At 43.8% G+C, this 19,582-nt stretch overlaps 1 pseudogene; it reads right to left on the bottom strand.

The window, feature by feature from the left end:
• Positions 1-19,582, bottom strand: part of LOC119857935 — a 72,576-nt pseudogene that overhangs the window by 10,274 nt on the left and 42,720 nt on the right.

Here is a 19,582-nt window from a genome sequence, read left to right on the forward strand (position 1 = left end):
GTGGGAGGGTGGTGACTTTTACTAAAAATACCTATGACTAAAACATAGCCTTTACTAATGAGTCTTGGCAGTCTCCCTGTGGCCATACAAGCTAGAAAACAAACAGTTCAACCTGGCCAGGAACACAAGGTGATATTCTGACCCTATTGAAATGAATGAGAATTTTGACATTGACTTCAATAGGGCTAGGATTTCACCCAGGGTGAAGAGAAAGCACTCCTCCCACGTAGCAGCCTATAGCTACCTGTGCAGTCCTGGTGGCCTGTATACACCCCACAACTTGTGAACTGATAATGATACTTTTCCTGTTGTGTATTCTGAGAAGATTTATTTGCTCAGTTCCCAAAAGACTTCTGCATGCTTTCACAGGCATCATTTATCAGGGCTCACTATAGGTGTGTATTAGCAATGCAGTGGAGATTTGCAGTTTCAGCAGGAGTTGAACAAGTAGGCAGAAATTGTCTAGTAGTTATGGTGATGAAGAGTCAGGAAACTTGGAGGCTCTGCCACTGACTTGCTCTTATAGCCTGGTCAAGTTGTTTAATTTCTGTGATCCTCAGGTTTCCTTTCCATAAATATAACACCCACCTCTGCAAAATACTTTGAAATCCTTGGATGAAATGCACTGTATGAATGCAAAATATTATTGCTACCTGCTGTAGGTTAGTAGCATTATTTATAGGCCACTGGGCTAGGCATTTTTCCATATATGTGTAGAATAACACATGATAGACTTGTGCTTTCTCTATTACAGCTTGGGACAATAAAGTGTGTGTCTAGGACAGTGGTTTTCAAACTTTTTTTCTGGCGACCCATTTGAAGAAAATTGTTGATGCCCACGACCCAACAGAGCTGGGGATGAGGGGTTTGGGGTATGGGAGGGGTTAAGGGCTGGGGCAGAGGTTTGGGGTGCTAGAGGCAGGGCAGGGTGTGGAGCCCCGTGGCCCCCACGCCTAAGAGCAAGACCTGCTGCTGGCCACTTCTGGGGCACAGTGCGGTGTCATAACAGGTAGGGACTAGCCTGCCTTAGCCGGGCAGCACCGCCAACGGAACTTTTAACGGCCCGGCTGGCAGTACTGACCAGAGCTGCTGCGACCCAGTGCCTGACATTCTGCAACCCAGTACAGGGTCATGACCCAGGGTTTAAAAACCACTGTTCTAGATTCTATAAAGCACGTGCTGAATGGTCACTCTGCAAGCCTATGCCAAGTGAACATAGACTCCAGTCTGTCTAGCTATATTCCATCACCCATATCAAATTGGCAGCATTTACCTCCTGTTGTTGTCTTTGGTGCACAGAGTGTTTCACCTGAAACACAGTCAAAAAAACCAAATCATTACCAGAGCTGGTCACGTAGCAGAAGGGAAGCGTGAATGTGTTTGTTCTTATGTACTGGGCCATTTTTCAAAAGAAAAAAGATGCCCGATCCAAAATTTTGCCCCTGGACATGTAATTACTGTTGGGTTTCTCAGAATTACTCCCGTATCCAAGCTTTCCTTTGGCTCAGCGCTGCATTACATACAAGTATCTCCCGTGAGGGTTCCGGGACACTGGACCCAGATGTTAATTTCGTGATTGACATCTAACAGAAAACTAAGGGGATCTGCCTATAGACTTCATTGCTTGCACAGCAATTTGAAGATATATAGTGTTATGTGGGTGATCATCCCCCCCCCCAGGATAAATGTTTTCTGTTGCGTATTGAAAGTTGTGCCCTTGGCACGGGGCTTTGTTGTGCCACATCATGCCTTAACATTGCTGGTATATTTTTCATTATGCTGCACCCAGTATCTTGCCGCTGAAGTATATGGTGCTTGTCTACCTTTTGCCTAGAACTAAATTATTCTGCAGCAATATATCATCGCTCATTTAGCCATAGCCCCTTATGTGAAAGTCAAATGACCCAGAGCCTTTTCTGTCTGGTCAGTCTGGCACTGCATTTCATCCCACTATTACCTTCCCCTCCCTCATCTCAGTCTGGTGTTTTCCATCTGGCTGAAATTATTTGTCCCTGGCTGGCACTGTTGGGCATAAGGACTCCATTAAAGTGGCTGCCAGTGATGCTTGATGAATAGGCTTCCTGGAAAGGAAGGCTAAAGGCCAAGGTGGACAATAACAGTACCAAAAGTCCTAATGAAACATATCAAAGATATGCTGGAGAGCAGACCCCCTAAGGTCAATCAGTTCCAGTATCCACAGGAGATCTCCCAATATACCTCTTTTGGATTTAGACCTCCCATTTCAGTGCTTTGGCCTTGACCCTACCTTCCTATGAGAAGACAATGGTCCTGATTCTCCACTGCCTGGCACCCTATGTAGTCATTCACATCTGTGCAAAGGGAGCATATAAAGGGAGTAGATCAAAGTGTACTATGGAAGTTTTAGTGCATGACAGCTAGCGTGCTGTAGATTTACACCCCATCTTACCATGCATGAATTCTCTGTATAGACAAGCCTTAAATCAGATTTTTTTTACTCACTTACCCCATTGATAGTGTTTTATGCTCATTCTGCACTCCCTCTGCACAGGGCACCAGTAGAATTTTGGGGAGAACTTTCCCCAAACACAGCTACAAATCTATTGTGTGTGAATTCAGTAACTGTACTCACCAGGGAAAATCAATGGCAGACCAAACACCTGCACTTCACACAGAGTCAGGTACTCAGCTCGCCTTGGGATGGTCACAGTCACATAATGCCCTTGAATTCCATGACAGTCAAATGAGAGTGTTTGCCCAAGCTCCATGGACTCAACCATAGCACATCTGGAAATGAACAGGATCTTATTCACAGAGAGTGGTAAGAGCTGTTACGCATTGTGAACCTGAGCGAGTACTAGCTCCATGAAGTCTGTATCTGTGGAATGAAAGCTCCCATCTCTTGTATGCTCACACACTGAAATAAGCACATGTTGGCCGAGATTTTCAAAAGGGCCTAAGGGACCTGGGTTCCTAATATCCTTAGGCCTTTTCAAATGTCTCAGCCATGAGGTTCAGTTGATCACTTAAAAGTGTTTCTATTAATGATTTTCTTAAATGACGTAGCTATTAAAATGAAGTCAGTGAAACACAAACACCATTTATGCAGTAGTATGGTTAAGAATGTAAAAGTCAAGATAAGCATGGTTACCACAAAAACAGGGACCTCATGTGCTTTGTAGCCACTCAGAAAACCAAAGAATTGATTTTTCAGTCACAATACTGCATAATTCTATGCATTGCATCATTTTATAAAAGGAACTACAACAACAAAAGGCTACTGTATTTTCTTGCCATTCTCCAGCTCTTCATCTTGTCCAGCTGCTGTTTTAGAAGCTCTGCAGGACAGAGTGTCTGGCTGGGAACGTAAGGGCATGAGGGGCAGAAGAGGCTGAAGCCCTGCCTTCTCTGAACTGCACTGCATTCTGCAGCATTATTCAGCAATCCTTCTTATTCATAGAGTTTAAGGCCAGAAGGGACCATTAGGTCATCTAGTTTGAACTCCTGTATATCACAGACCATTACATTGCACCCAGTTACCCCTGTATTGAGCCCATTCATTTGTGTTTGGCTAAAGCCTAACTTCCAGAAAGGCAGTCAGTCCTAATCTGAAGACCTCAAGAGATGGAGAATCCACACTTGCCTTGGCAGTCTGTTCTATCATTATTAAAACATGTACCTTAGCTACCTATTAAAAAATTGTTTGATAACCTGTGTGGCCCCTAACCTGAGAGATCAAAAAAAAAAAGCAGTGGCAGGAAGAGTTGGAGCATTGTCTAGGGACTTGTCTACACTGAGAAATTACATTGTGTCAGAACATGACTTTGGGGAGATGTGGTGACTAGCAAGATGGGGGCTGATTCTCATGTATACTGAGGCCCCTTTATGCTGTTGACAGAGTAAAATCCCTTAAAGTGAGGGTAAATTACTGTCAGAGCAATATAAAGGGGCCTTAGTATAGACAAGAATCAGGCCTTCGCTATATGCAAGGACTGTCACACTCATCATTGTGTCAGCTGGGTTATTCATGACCCACTGACACAAAGTTAAACACAACAGTCCTGTGGCCAGTGAGTGCAGTTTTGCTTAACATGTAATTACTTACCATGACTTCTCAGGGCTGTGTTCTTACACAACATAATTTTCCAGTGTAAGGTGCAGCTCACCTGGAATAAGGGCACAAAGCTGGCCTTGTTTGTAAGTGCGCCAGCATTATTAGTACAATACTAAATGCTGTGAGAATTTTATATATTTCTTGACTTTGTTGGGTTTTGATTAGCAACCAGTTAAAAGGTTTTTGCATCGATTGATGCACAAGACTTGGACTGGTTTCAGAGTAACAGCCGTGTTAGTCTGTATTCGCAAAAAGAAAAGGAGTACTTGTGGCACCTTAGAGACTAACAAATCATCGCATATGGAAAATGACCATCTGAGGAGACTGACTTTTCACCACTCTGCAGGAGTGTGGAAAAGACTGCACATAAAACCAGGGCTCAAGTCCTGTACAGGAAAGGTACCCAGTCACTTTTCTTCTACATGCTCAAATACTTCCGCAAACTACAACAGACCAATACCTGGGATTCAGTGTCCCACCAAGCTCTGGTGAGTTCCCAATCCGAATCTCTGCACCATTGATCCTCTCTTTGCAACAGTCGCCTTGATTTGTGATCACCACTGAGGACACAATGAATGTTTTCTCAAATCCACTGTCCACCATGGTTGGAAATCTCTGCGTGTTTGTGAGCACTGTTGGCTCGGGGAATGGTTCAATAAAGATCCATCAGTGGCCCTCATAGGACTGTCCTCAATCTCTCTGGTGCTAGATTGGGAGGCTGTTTTCCCCAGGGCTACATTAGGAGCTGTAAAACAACAAACACAGTTCTTATGCATCACCTGCTTTGGAGAAAAGTGCTAGAGTAAGAACAGCTTGATTATCACAGAAAGGAAATGTGGCAGTTTATAAGATGCACTGAGTTAATGAGTCAGAGTTCCAGTCCTTTTCCTCAAGGACAGGAGTTCAATTCACAAGTCTGGGCACCATTTGCAGTTTCAGCAGAGAGAAGCCAAGGACTGAATGGGCCTGGAAACTGAACTTTCCTATCACCCTTATGAAGCCTGCCCCTCCCAACCCATCAGGTTAAAATGCCTTGGAGAGAGAGTGAGGAACTACCTGGGGGAAACTCGGACTGCTCTCTGCTCAGGGATCAAAAGGTTACTTCCGTCTTTGGGGGCTGACGATGCAGCACTTAAAGGACAACATTGATTTTGAATTGGATTTTACATTACAAATATCACCTTTATGGTTCAGATATAGAGTGCATTTCTGTAGCTCCTGTTGCCCAATTCCTCCAATCCAAGGATTCTTTTATAGGGCTCAAAATTACCTGAAGGCCAGAGAGCTCTGATCAAAACTGTACAAATGGAAAGTGAACTCTGGCAGTGGGGACGTATGATTTTTCCCACAAACAGAGAGAAATGTTTACTTTCCCAGTAAGGTTGTAGCAGGGGATGTACCCGACACCACAATGATGATTTGCTCAGGAACCCAGTATCATGTTTAAAAAAACCCTCCAATATTTACCTGCTCTAGAGTTATTCAGAGTGATCCATATGTCAGTTTCAAAATGAACTGAAAAATTAAGCAGAGAAAGAGTGACAAGATGCCTTTGAGGACAAGGATCATTTATCCTATTGCATGTTCCTTGTTCCCAGTACTACAGCACAGCCCATGTCTTCCCTCTGCTGCTTTACCCCAGCAGGCATAACAGAGAAACCTCACTTCCTGGCAGTTTACCCAGGCAAGGTCAATGTTTCAGTGCACATGGGAGAAAATGGGCAGCAGCAATCGGCATATTCCAGGATCTGGAAATCTGGGGAGACCATCTCTTCACCATTTGGCTAAGATCTATTCTAGGATCTGCTCACAGGTATGTCAGCTTTAAAAAAAAATCACATTTTTCAGTTAAAGTTGTGTAGCTACTAACACTTATGTTTACTTGAACTGAAAGAGACTACAGGAAAAATATTCTCTGTTCTCTATTTTTCTCTTTATTTTATGCATTTTATACACTTTTTATACTGTTATGATGGAGGCTGGGTGGAACCTGGCTGAAGCTGGTGGATATGATAGCTGCCCTTCGTTTAGGACAAAGATAAGCAGTTAAGCTCCTTTTTGGAGTACGGTAACTGAAACAAGAGGGACCACAAACAAAACACAGACCATACGCAAGGCTGGTCAGAAGCTAAGCTATGTGATTGGAGAGGTTTCACTGGCAACTGAATACCAATACAGTTGGCTGGATATTGTTTGGTGGAAGTGTGTGCATCTGTGAGCAGAAGCAGAAGGAGGCAGATAAGGCAGCAGGAAAGCCAAGGAGACAGCAAAAGGAGCTCTTTCAACAAGACAAAGCCAAGAGGGAGAGCTTTTGGGGCAGAGTGCTGGCTGGACAGTGGTTTGGAACTGTGAGCAAGGAAACGGCCTCTGCTGTTTAATTCCTACTGTGTTCTGGGAAATGGGACTCTGTGCACATGCCTCGTAAATAACCAGGATTGCTCCAAAGAAATACCTGACTCCATAATCAATGTCTTCTCCTAATGGCAACAACAAACAAGACTCCAAATACTGGCTAACACATTCAGGTAAAAGGGGTAACAATACCATGAATTTCATGGTCTCCCCCATACAATTAGTCTATTTCCTCTGTTTGGATGCATTGTTCACACAGCAACAAGGAAGAGAAAAACATTTTAAAAACAAGAAAATTAGATTGTAAAAATCTATTTACTTTTAACTCATGTTTTGAAATTGACTGGCTCTCAAGTTGGCATTATATTATGCTTTGCAGGAAGATAGGCTATCATCTAACAGGTCTTTTCCTTCTGTAACTGCTAAGATCCAAAAGGAGTTGCAAAACTTAAAGAGTGTGAAGAAGTGAAGGCAAAGTTGGATGAAGTTTGTATCAAAAGTGAAATCAAGCCAGTGGCATACATGGGCAAATTTCTGAAGGTGATAAGAGGCTGATTTACAGACAAGGAAATGTGAGAAAAGGAGAAGACAGAGTTGGGTTTGATGATTCTCCTCTTACCCAACAGAATCAGTTCTGGTTCTGGAGACATCTAGCTGAAGAAATAGAAGTGACGCAAGCAAAGTAGACCAGGCCTATTGCATCGCATTTCATCTTTCTTATAAGATTGTAACTTACTTCCATTGGGGATCCTTGGGCCCAGAGTTTCATTGAGCATAAGGTCTACAAAAGAACAAAAATGAAAGCAAAAGCAAACAAAAAATATTCAGTTTCCATCCTGAGGGACACAAACTAGTGCTGTCCAGAGGACAACAATTCCATTTTGCACAACTTTTGATGTTTCTAAATTTGTTTTCGTTCCACACTGGAATGAAAAAAAACACCCCACAACCTTTTGAATGTTTTCACTAAACAGAATTGTGTGACATCCATTTTCAGATTGACAACCTGAACTTTTCAATTTGAGGGGTAGCCTTGTTAGTCTGGATCTGTAAAAGCAGCAAAGTCCTGTCGGATGTATTCACCCGTGAAAGCTTATGCTCCAATACATCTGTTAGTCTATAAGGTGCCACAGGACTCTTTGCCACTTTTTCAATTTGAGTCAGTCTCTTTCTGGTCAGAAGTGACCAAAGATCCCTGGACCAAAACAAAAAACAAATGCCCCCACCTCAATCCCCTTCCCAGTGAAACCGATCTGTTTTGACTTTGACAAAATCACATACTGTACTTCAACAAAATTTCATGTAGTCAAAAATGTTTCAACCATCTCTAAAACTAACTCCCCAGTCTGCCTGCCTGATAGCAGTGCACAAAAATGGCCAGTGAAACAAACTAAGACTTATATGCATTTCCTCTGGATCTCTAATATAAATGGGAAGGAATCACCTACTTCTGGGATCCGCTCTGTCATACACACCTACATTTAGAATATCCATTAAGGGAGATGAAACAGTCATTCCATTGCTTTACTCCTACCCTACACGTCTCTCAGATGTGTGACTGGCTCAAGAGGGTCAGCCAGCCAGCTTGCCTGTAGAGAGCAGAGAGCTTGCACCAGCTCCAGAATAGAGACCACCCAGCCTTAGGTGGCAGCATCCTGCTTTTGTGCCAAGGACTGTGCACCATCCAGTCTGGCCTAGTGGCTCACCCTGATTTTAAGCCGGAGCATAAAAAGGACTCACCTGATGGCATGGAGCAGCGAAGTCCCTGAGAGAGAAAAGGAGCTCATCTTGGAGGCTGGTGCAGCAGCAGCGATGAAGGAATTTAAGGTATGTCTCGACTGGGGCTGGATGGTGTCATTTCCAGATTTACGAGACATATCCATGCTAGCTCTGAGAAGCTATCTGATTCTGTCTAAGACCAGAGGTTCATGCTCGGGACAGCTAGCCCCTCCCACGCTTGGGCCGCTATGGCTACACTTCTATTTTTAGTGCACTAGCTCTATCAGTGGGTATGTTTCCTCAAGCTGGAATTTACACCTTCTGGCTCCAGTATAGCCAGACCTTTAGTCCAAGGTTAGCTCAGAGCCAGCCCGGCTCCACATGGTGCGTCCCCCTATTGACTGTCTACCGCTCTCACGGGTGACAAGAAGACCTGCAAGCCTAGCAAACTTTTTAAGCCCACTAACTATCTTCATTCAGCAACAATGCCAGGCAATTCAAAATGATAGTAATGTTCTTTAGTCTGGAATTTTCAAAGAAGCCCAAGGCAGTGAGTCATCCAAAGCCCACTAGAATTCACTGGAATTTAGGCCCCTGACTCCTCTGAAAATACCTTAGGAGACAAAAAGAGTTTCAGGATTGTTAGCACCATTTTAGGGTTTATGTTTCCCAACAGCATTTTGCCAGGTATTTTATGCTGGAAAAATTGTAAGCCACAAGCCTAGTTTCTTAGTTAAATGGACATTGTCAACTGGAAAAAAAATCACATATTTGTCTGCAATTTTGTATGTTACTTTGGTAATGGGTATCATCTAATGAGATTATCTCCCCCATTTGTTTACACTGGGCTTAGTTTTACACTATCTAAATCCAGGAGGGTTTTGACTCCAATGAGAGTAAGTGCAGGCCCTTTGTGTATTTGACAGCATTTTGTGCATAGTCAGTTTCAGGGTTCCTTTATATGTTACACATCTATAGACATCTGTAAACATCAACAACTGGGAAGCAGAAAAAAAAAATCAAGTCATAAATGGATGTCTTTCAGGAAATGGAGTTTTTTAAAATGAGTTCAAGAGAGCAGAGAAGGAAAATTAAACAAACAAACAAAAATTCCCAGAAGCAGACCCATCAATGGCATTGCCAGGGTTTCCATATTTGTCATAGATGCTGGACTGGGATGCTACACCTTCAAGTGCCACTTCAGGAACTGTAGGAAATAATCAGGAATACCTTGTTTTACTGCAGGTGAGCTTAAAGTTTTGAATGACAAACCCTGTTTGCACTGGCAGGGAAATTCTTATGGGAACACTTTCCCAGATACAATCTGAAGGAATAGCTGGCAATATTGTAAAACTCTTTTCAGGGAAACATTTTAGCTAGAAGGTCTTGGGTTAGGGGAGTGCATTCCATTGTCTGCATTTGGGAGCTAAGAACGTCTTTCAGAATCATGATCAAGTCTGTCAATGACCAACAGAGAAAACAGGTGGCATGTAAGAAGGTACCATACCACTGTAGCTGCATCTGGCAGTGAGGGACTTGGCCTGCTTATAGGAATCCTTCCCACTAAAATAATTAGATAACAGGGAGGGGGGAAATAAAAGAAAAGAATAATCTCTAAATAGCATTTACCTTCATCAGTAGACAGTCCCTTCAGGGCTAGGATAAGCAGCAGGGAGAGGGTATGTAACATGGTTGGATAGTGACCTTTTCACTGCATTTGCAAACAAAATATTCAATTTCTATGTAAATACCCTGTCTGAAAAATGGACAGCTCCCCTATTCTGGGAGATGGAAGGATTTTGAGGGATATTAAACTCATTTGAGAACCAATATTCTCCAATCAGAATTGTTCTAAAAAGAGGAACATTTTGTGACCATTGGCTCTTATCTGGCAGAACAAATAATTAAAGGTCCCTGTGAGTGATCAAGTGGGAAGAAAGATCAATAATGAGCAGGGAATTGCACAAGGATAGAGTCCCATGTCCATGCAGAGTCCCACTGAATTCAACACGTTTCTGCAGGGCTCTGCCCACACATAACACATTGCAGGATCAGTGGCCAAGTCTGTAAAGTTTTAGAGAAACACTGTTTCATGACCTGCACATTCCAATAAATTCTTAGAGTGTATTGGGGGCAACTTCTTACTTCCAAAAGTGGAGGAAGTAACCAGGGGACAGCCATTTTAAACTTGATTCTAATCAGCAGGGAGGAATTGGTAGCGAATTTGAAGGTGGAAGGCAATTTGGGGGAAAGCGATCATGAAATGACACTTTTCATGATTGTAAGGAAAGGAAGGATGAGAGCAGCAGAATAAGAACAATGGACTTCAGAAGAGCAGACTATAAAAACCTCAAGAGAGCTGCTAGGCAAGGTCCCATGGGAAAAAACTCTAAGGGAAAAAGGAAAAGGAGTATTTGTGGCACCTTAGAGACTAACAAATTTATTTGAGCATAAGCTTTCATGAGTTACAGCTCACTTCATCAGATGCATTTGGTGGAAAATACAGAGGGGAGATTTATATACACACACAGAGAACATGAAACAATGGGCTTTATCATACACACTGTAAGGAGAGTGATTACTTAAGATGAGCCATTACCAGCGGCGGGGGCGGGGGGGAAGGAGGAAAACCTTTCATGGTGACAAGCAAGGTAGGCCATTTCCAGCAGTTAAAAAGAACATCTGAGGAACAGTGGGGTGGGGAGGAGAAATAACATGGGGAAATAGTTTTACTTTGTGTAATGACTCATCCATTCCCAGTCTCTATTCAAGCCTAAGTTAATTGTATCCAGTTTGCAAATTAATTCCAATTCAGCGGTCTCTCGTTGGATTCTGTTTCTGAAGTTTTTTTGTTGAAGGATAGCCACCCTCAGGTCTGTAATCGAGTGACCGGAGAGACTGAAGTGTTCTCTGACTGGTTTTTGAATGTTATAATTCTTGACGTCTGATTTGTGTCCATTTCTTCTTTTACGTAGAGACTGTCCAGTTTGACAATTGTACATGGCAGAGGGGCATTGCTGGCACATGATAGCATATATCACATTGGTAGATGCGCAGGTGAATGAGCTTCTGATAGTGTGGCTGATGTGATTAGGCCCTATGATGATGTCCCCTGAATAGATATGTGGACAGAGTTGGCAACGAGCTTTGTTGCAAGGATAGGTTCCTGGGTTAGTGGTTCTGTTGTGTGGTGTGTGGTTGCTGGTGAGTATTTGCTTCAGATTGGGGGGCTGTCTGTAAGCAAGGACTGGTCTGTCTCCCAAGATCTGTGAGAGTGATGGGTCGTCCTTCAGGATAGGTTGTAGATCCTTGATGATGCGTTGGAGAGGTTTTAGTTGGGGACTGAAGGTGATGGCTAGTGGCGTTCTGTTCTTTTCTTTGTTGGGCCTGTCCTGTAGTAGATGACTTCTGGGTACTCTTCTGGCTCTGTCAATCTGTTTCTTCACTTCAGCAGGTGGGTATTGTAGTTGTAAGAATTCTTGATAGAGATCTTGTAGGTGTTTGTCTCTGTCTGAGGGGTTGGAGCAAATGCGGTTATATCGTAGAGCTTGGCTGTAGACAATGGATCGTGTGGTATGATCTGGATGAAAGTTAGAGGCATGTAGGTAGGAATAGCGGTCAGTAGGTTTCCGATATAGGGTGGTGTTTATGTGACCATCGCGTATTAGCACTGTAGTGTCCAGGAAGTGGATCTCTTGTGTGGACTGGTCCAGGCTGAGGTTGATGGTGGGATGGAAATTGTTGAAATCATGGTGGAATTCCTCAAGGGCTTCTTTTCCATGGGTCCAGATGATGAAGATGTCATCAATGTAGCAGAAGTAGAGTAGGGGCATTAGGGGACGAGAGCTGAGGAAGCATTGTTCTAAGTCAGCCATAAAAATGTTGGCATACTGTTTTGCCATGCGGGTACCCATCGCAGTGCTGCTGATTTGAAGGTATACATTGTCCCCAAATGTGAAATAGTTATGAGTGAGGACAAAGTCATAAAATTCAGCCACCAGGTTAGCCGTGACATTATTGGGGATACTGTTCCTGATGGCTTGTAGTCCATCTTTGTGTGGAATGTTGGTGTAGAGGGCTTCTACATCCATAGTGGCTAGGATGGTGTTTTTAGGAAGATCACCAATGGATTGTAGTTTCCTCAGGAAGTCAGTGGTGTCTCAAAGATAGCTGGGAGTGCTGGTAGCGTAGGGCCTGAGGAGGGAGTCTACATAGCCAGACAATCCTGCTGTCAGGGTGCCAATGCCTGAGATGATGGGGCGTCCAGGATTTCCAGGTTTATGGATCTTGGGTAGCAGATAGAATACCCCAGGTTAGGGTTCCAGGGGTGTGTCTGTGCGGATTTGTTCTTGTGCTTTTTCAGGGAGTTTCTTGAGCAAATGCTGTAGTTTCTTTTGGAAACCATCAGTGGATCAGAGGGTAATAACTTGTAGAAAGTGGTGTTGGAGAGGTGCCTAGTAGCCTCTTGTTCATATTCCGACCTGTTCATGATGACGATAGCACCTCCTTTGTCAGCCTTTTTGATTATGATGTCAGAGTTGTTTCTGAGGCTGTGGATGGCATTGTGTTCTGCATGGCTGAGGTTATGGGGCAAGTGATGCTGCTTTTCCACAATTTCAGCCCGTGCACGTCGGCGAAAGCACTCTATGTAGAAGTCCAGTCTGCTGTATCGACCTTCAGGAGGAGTCCACCCAGAATTCTTCTTTTTGTAGTGTTGGTAGGAAGGTTTCTGTGGGTTAATATGTTGGTCAGAGGTATGCTGGAAATATTCCTTGAGTCGGAGACGTCGAAAATAGGATTCTAGGTCACCACAGAACTGTATCATGTTCGTGGGGGTGGAGGGGCAAAAGGAGAGGCCCCGAGATAGGACAGATTCTTCTGCTGGGTTAAGAGTATAGTTGGATAGATTAACAATATTGCTGGGTGGATTACGGGAACCACTGTTGTGGCCCCTTGTGGCATGTAGTAGTTTGGATAGTTTAGTGTCCTTTTTCTTTTGTAGAGAAGCAAAGTGTGTGTTGTAAATGACTTGGGTAGGTTTTGTAAAGTCCAGCCACGAGGAAGTTTGTGTGGAAGGTTGGTTCTTTATGAGAGTATGCAGTTTTGAGAGCTCATTCTTAATCTTTCCCTGTTTGCTGTAGAGGATGTTGATCAGGTGGTTCCGCAGTTTCTTTGAGAGTGTGTAGCACAAGCTCTCAGCATAGTCTGTGTGGTATGTAGATTGTAATGGATTTTTTACCTTCAGTCCTTTTGGTATGATGTCCATCTGTTTGCATTTGGAGAGGAAGATGATGTCTGTCTGTATCTGTACGAGTTTTTTCATGAAGTTGATAAATTTCCACTCTATATGGCTAAATTCAGTGCCTTGCGTAATGACAGGTTTCAGAGTAGCAGCCGTGGTAGTCTGTATTCGCAAAAAGAAAAGAAGTACTTGTGGCACCTTAGAGACTAACAAATTTATTTGAGCATAAGCTTTCTTGAGCTACAGCTCACTTCATCGGATGCATTTGGTGGAAAATACAGTGGGGAGATTTATATACACACACAGAGAACATGAAACAATGGGTTTTATCATACACACTGTAAGGAGAGTGATCACTTAAGATGAGCCATCACCAGCAGCAGGGGGGGGAAAGGAGGAAAACCTTTCATGGTGACAAGCAAGGTAGGCCATTTCCAGCAGTTAACAAGAACAACTGAGGAACAGTGAGGAGTGGGTGGGGGGGGGAGAAATAACATGGGGAAATAGTTTTACTTTGTGTAATGACTCATCCATTCCCAGTCTCTATTCAAGCCTAAATTAATTGTATCCAGTTTGCAAATTAATTCCAATTCAGCAGTCTCTTGTTGCTCCTGTTTTTGAAGTTTTTTTGTTGAAGGATAGCCATCCTCAGGTCTGTAATCGAGTGACCGGAGAGACTGAAGTGTTCTCTGACTGGTTTTTGAATGTTATAATTCTTGACGTCTGATTTGTGTCCATTTCTTCTTTTATGTAGAGACTGTCCAGTTTGACCAATGTACATGGCAGAGGGGCATTGCTGGCACATGATGGCATATATCACATTGGTAGATGCGCAGGTGAACGAGCCTCTGATAGTGTGGCTGATGTGATTAGGCCCTATGATGGTGTCCCCTGAATAGATATGTGGACAGAGTTGGCAACGAGCTTTGTTGCAAGGATAGGTTCCTGGGTTAGTGGTTCTGTTGTGTGGTGTGTGGTTGCTGGTGAGTATTTGCTTCAGATTGGGGGGCTGTCTGTAAGCAAGGACTGGCCTGTCTCCCAAGATCTGTGAGAGTGATGGGTCATCCTTCAGGATAGGTTGTAGATCCTTGATGATGCGTTGGAGAGGTTTTAGTTGGGGGCTGATGGTGATGGCTAGTGGCCTTCTGTTGTTTTCTTTGTTGGGCCTGTCCTGTAGTAGGTGACTTCCGGGTACTCTTCTGGCTCTGTCAATCTGTTTCTTCACTTCAGCAGGTGGGTATTGTAGTTGTAAGAATTCTTGATAGAGATCTTGTAGGTGTTTGTCTCTGTCTGAGGGGTTGGAGCAAATGCGGTTATATCGTAGAGCTTGGCTGTAGACAATGGATCGTGTGGTATGATCTGGATGAAAGTTAGAGGCATGTAGGTAGGAATAGCGGTCAGTAGGTTTCCGATATAGGGTGGTGTTTATGTGACCATCGCGTATTAGCACTGTAGTGTCCAGGAAGTGGATCTCTTGTGTGGACTGGTCCAGGCTGAGGTTGATGGTGGGATGGAAATTGTTGAAATCATGGTGGAATTCCTCAAGGGCTTCTTTTCCATGGGTCCAGATGATGAAGATGTCATCAATGTAGCAGAAGTAGAGTAGGGGCATTAGGGGACGAGAGCTGAGGAAGCATTGTTCTAAGTCAGCCATAAAAATGTTGGCATACTGTTTTGCCATGCGGGTACCCATCGCAGTGCTGCTGATTTGAAGGTATACATTGTCCCCAAATGTGAAATAGTTATGAGTGAGGACAAAGTCATAAAATTCAGCCACCAGGTTAGCCGTGACATTATTGGGGATACTGTTCCTGATGGCTTGTAGTCCATCTTTGTGTGGAATGTTGGTGTAGAGGGCTTCTACATCCATAGTGGCTAGGATGGTGTTTTTAGGAAGATCACCAATGGATTGTAGTTTCCTCAGGAAGTCAGTGGTGTCTCAAAGATAGCTGGGAGTGCTGGTAGCGTAGGGCCTGAGGAGGGAGTCTACATAGCCAGACAATCCTGCTGTCAGGGTGCCAATGCCTGAGATGATGGGGCGTCCAGGATTTCCAGGTTTATGGATCTTGGGTAGCAGATAGAATACCCCAGGTTAGGGTTCCAGGGGTGTGTCTGTGCGGATTTGTTCTTGTGCTTTTTCAGGGAGTTTCTTGAGCAAATGCTGTAGTTTCTTTTGGAAACCATCAGTGGATCAGAGGGTAATAACTTGTAGAAAGTGGTGTTGGAGAGGTGCCTAGTAGCCTCTTGTTCATATTCCGACCTGTTCATGATGACGATAGCACCTCCTTTGTCAGCCTTTTTGATTATGATGTCAGAGTTGTTTCTGAGGCTGTGGATGGCATTGTGTTCTGCATGGCTGAGGTTATGGGGCAAGTGATGCTGCTTTTCCACAATTTCAGCCCGTGCACGTCGGCGAAAGCACTCTATGTAGAAGTCCAGTCTGCTGTATCGACCTTCAGGAGGAGTCCACCCAGAATTCTTCTTTTTGTAGTGTTGGTAGGAAGGTTTCTGTGGGTTAATATGTTGGTCAGAGGTATGCTGGAAATATTCCTTGAGTCGGAGACGTCGAAAATAGGATTCTAGGTCACCACAGAACTGTATCATGTTCGTGGGGGTGGAGGGGCAAAAGGAGAGGCCCCGAGATAGGACAGATTCTTCTGCTGGGTTAAGAGTATAGTTGGATAGATTAACAATATTGGTGGGTGGATTACGGGAACCACTGTTGTGGCCCCTTGTGGCATGTAGTAGTTTGGATAGTTTAGTGTCCTTTTTCTTTTGTAGAGAAGCAAAGTGTGTGTTGTAAATGACTTGGGTAGGTTTTGTAAAGTCCAGCCACGAGGAAGTTTGTGTGGAAGGTTGGTTCTTTATGAGAGTATGCAGTTTTGAGAGCTCATTCTTAATCTTTCCCTGTTTGCTGTAGAGGATGTTGATCAGGTGGTTCCGCAGTTTCTTTGAGAGTGTGTAGCACAAGCTCTCAGCATAGTCTGTGTGGTATGTAGATTGTAATGGATTTTTTACCTTCAGTCCTTTTGGTATGATGTCCATCTGTTTGCATTTGGAGAGGAAGATGATGTCTGTCTGTATCTGTACGAGTTTTTTCATGAAGTTGATAAATTTCCACTCTATATGGCTAAATTCAGTGCCTTGCGTAATGACAGGTTTCAGAGTAGCAGCCGTGGTAGTCTGTATTCGCAAAAAGAAAAGAAGTACTTGTGGCACCTTAGAGACTAACAAATTTATTTGAGCATAAGCTTTCTTGAGCTACAGCTCACTTCATCGGATGCATTTGGTGGAAAATACAGTGGGGAGATTTATATACACACACAGAGAACATGAAACAATGGGTTTTATCATACACACTGTAAGGAGAGTGATCACTTAAGATGAGCCATCACCAGCAGCAGGGGGGGGAAAGGAGGAAAACCTTTCATGGTGACAAGCAAGGTAGGCCATTTCCAGCAGTTAACAAGAACAACTGAGGAACAGTGAGGAGTGGGTGGGGGGGGGAGAAATAACATGGGGAAATAGTTTTACTTTGTGTAATGACTCATCCATTCCCAGTCTCTATTCAAGCCTAAATTAATTGTATCCAGTTTGCAAATTAATTCCAATTCAGCAGTCTCTTGTTGCTCCTGTTTTTGAAGTTTTTTTGTTGAAGGATAGCCATCCTCAGGTCTGTAATCGAGTGACCGGAGAGACTGAAGTGTTCTCTGACTGGTTTTTGAATGTTATAATTCTTGACGTCTGATTTGTGTCCATTTCTTCTTTATGTAGAGACTGTCCAGTTTGACCAATGTACATGGCAGAGGGGCATTGCTGGCACATGATGGCATATATCACATTGGTAGATGCGCAGGTGAACGAGCCTCTGATAGTGTGGCTGATGTGATTAGGCCCTATGATGGTGTCCCCTGAATAGATATGTGGACAGAGTTGGCAACGAGCTTTGTTGCAAGGATAGGTTCCTGGGTTAGTGGTTCTGTTGTGTGGTGTGTGGTTGCTGGTGAGTATTTGCTTCAGATTGGGGGGCTGTCTGTAAGCAAGGACTGGCCTGTCTCCCAAGATCTGTGAGAGTGATGGGTCATCCTTCAGGATAGGTTGTAGATCCTTGATGATGCGTTGGAGAGGTTTTAGTTGGGGGCTGATGGTGATGGCTAGTGGCCTTCTGTTGTTTTCTTTGTTGGGCCTGTCCTGTAGTAGGTGACTTCCGGGTACTCTTCTGGCTCTGTCAATCTGTTTCTTCACTTCAGCAGGTGGGTATTGTAGTTGTAAGAATTCTTGATAGAGATCTTGTAGGTGTTTGTCTCTGTCTGAGGGGTTGGAGCAAATGCGGTTATATCGTAGAGCTTGGCTGTAGACAATGGATCGTGTGGTATGATCTGGATGAAAGCTAGAGGCATGTAGGTAGGAATAGCGGTCAGTAGGTTTCTGATATAGGGTGGTGTTTATGTGACCATCGCTTATTAGCACCGTAGTGTCCAGGAAGTCATACAGAGCATACAGATCACTGCTGCTCCTACAACAATTAGAATATACAGTACTATGAAAATGTCTTAAAATGAGTCCTGAATGAAAGAGTCTCCTCTAAGATAGTACGAGATGGTGAGTTTACTCTGAGTCCTGAGGAAGGGGAAACACGGAGCTGCATCACCCCAGGAAGTCACTGTAACTCAAAAAGCGGCAAAGAGTCTTGTGCCACCTTATAGACTAACAGACATATTGGAGCATAAGCTTTTGTGGGTGAATACCCACTTCGTCAGATGCATGTAGTGGAAATTTCCAGAGGCAGGTATAAATATGCAAGCAAGAATCAGGCTAGGGATAACAAGGTTAGTTGAATCTGGGAGGATGAGGCCCTTGTCTAGCAGTTGAGGTGTGAACACCAAGGGAGGAGAAACTGCTTTTGTAGTTGGCTAGCCATTCACAGTCTTTGTTTTAATCTTCAAAGACAATGCTCTGAGTCACATTTCCTCCAGATCTCCAGTTTCACACACAATTAGAGGCATAGGGAGCGTAGTTGTCAGGCTATTGCCAGAGATACAACACATTTGCCAGCTCCTGTCCAGCCAGTTCTCTTGGGTGGGGCATGTTGGGAATGGCAGGGGGAGTCATGGCTCTTCCAAGGCCCCCTCACCACTCACTTGTTAGTGGAGGGGAGAAAAAGAGTTTCAGACAGCCCTTGCTTCTCCCCACCTCCACCCCCTTAGCCCAGACTCAGGATTCAGGTAAGTCCTGCATGGTTGTACAGAAGAATGTGGTTGTGAGTGTGTGGTAACAGGGAGGGTTATGTCCCCATACTTTGCTGAATGTCAGTGTAGGTCATATTTACAATCTAGCCTTGAGTGAGACTTGGCAAGTCTGTATGGTTTCTGTTGAATTTGTTTTCCACAGAGTTCGAGGAGAACTACATTACATAAATTACCAGTCAATATCCATCAGAAGACTCAGTAATTAGTTACAGATTAAATAGGATAAAGGAGTGCTGTTTGTCTTGGGATGTGAACACATGGACATAACCAAGTATAATACCCAAACATAACTTATTGCCTTTGAGACCTTATGCCACCTACAGAATCATAGTTTTCCTCTTCCACTGGTGAAAAATCACAGAGAAATGGACATTAATTACCACTTATTACAGGAGAATTGAGGTCTCCATCTCTACTGTAAGGGCAGAATCACAGGCCTGTTCTACACTATGGGGTTAGGTCGAATTTAGCTGTGTTAGGTCGATTTTAAAATGAATGCGTCCACACAACCAACCCTGTTCCATCAACTTAAAGGGCTCTTAAAATCAGCTTCTGTACTACTGCCCTGTAGTGAGGGGAGTAGTGCTAAAATTGACCTTGCTGGGTCGAATCTGGGGTAGTGTGGACGCAAATTGACGGTATTGGTCTCCAGGAGCTATCCCAGAGTGCTCCATTGTGAGTGCTCTGGTCAGCACTTTGAACTCTGATGCACTAGCCAGGTGCACAGGAAAAGTCCCGGGAACTTTTGAATTTCATTTCCTGTTTGGTCAGCGTGGTGAACTCAGCAGCACAGGTGTCCATGCAGTCCCCCCAGAATTGCAAACGAGCTCCAGCATGGACCAAAAGGGAGACATTGGATCTGATTGCTGTATGGGGAGAAGCATCTGTGCAGGCAGAACTCTGATCAAAAAGGAGAAATGCAAATAT

The sequence above is a fragment of the Dermochelys coriacea genome, chromosome 1 (assembly GCF_009764565.3).
Source record: "Dermochelys coriacea isolate rDerCor1 chromosome 1, rDerCor1.pri.v4, whole genome shotgun sequence".
Taxonomy (NCBI): Eukaryota; Metazoa; Chordata; order Testudines; family Dermochelyidae; genus Dermochelys; species Dermochelys coriacea.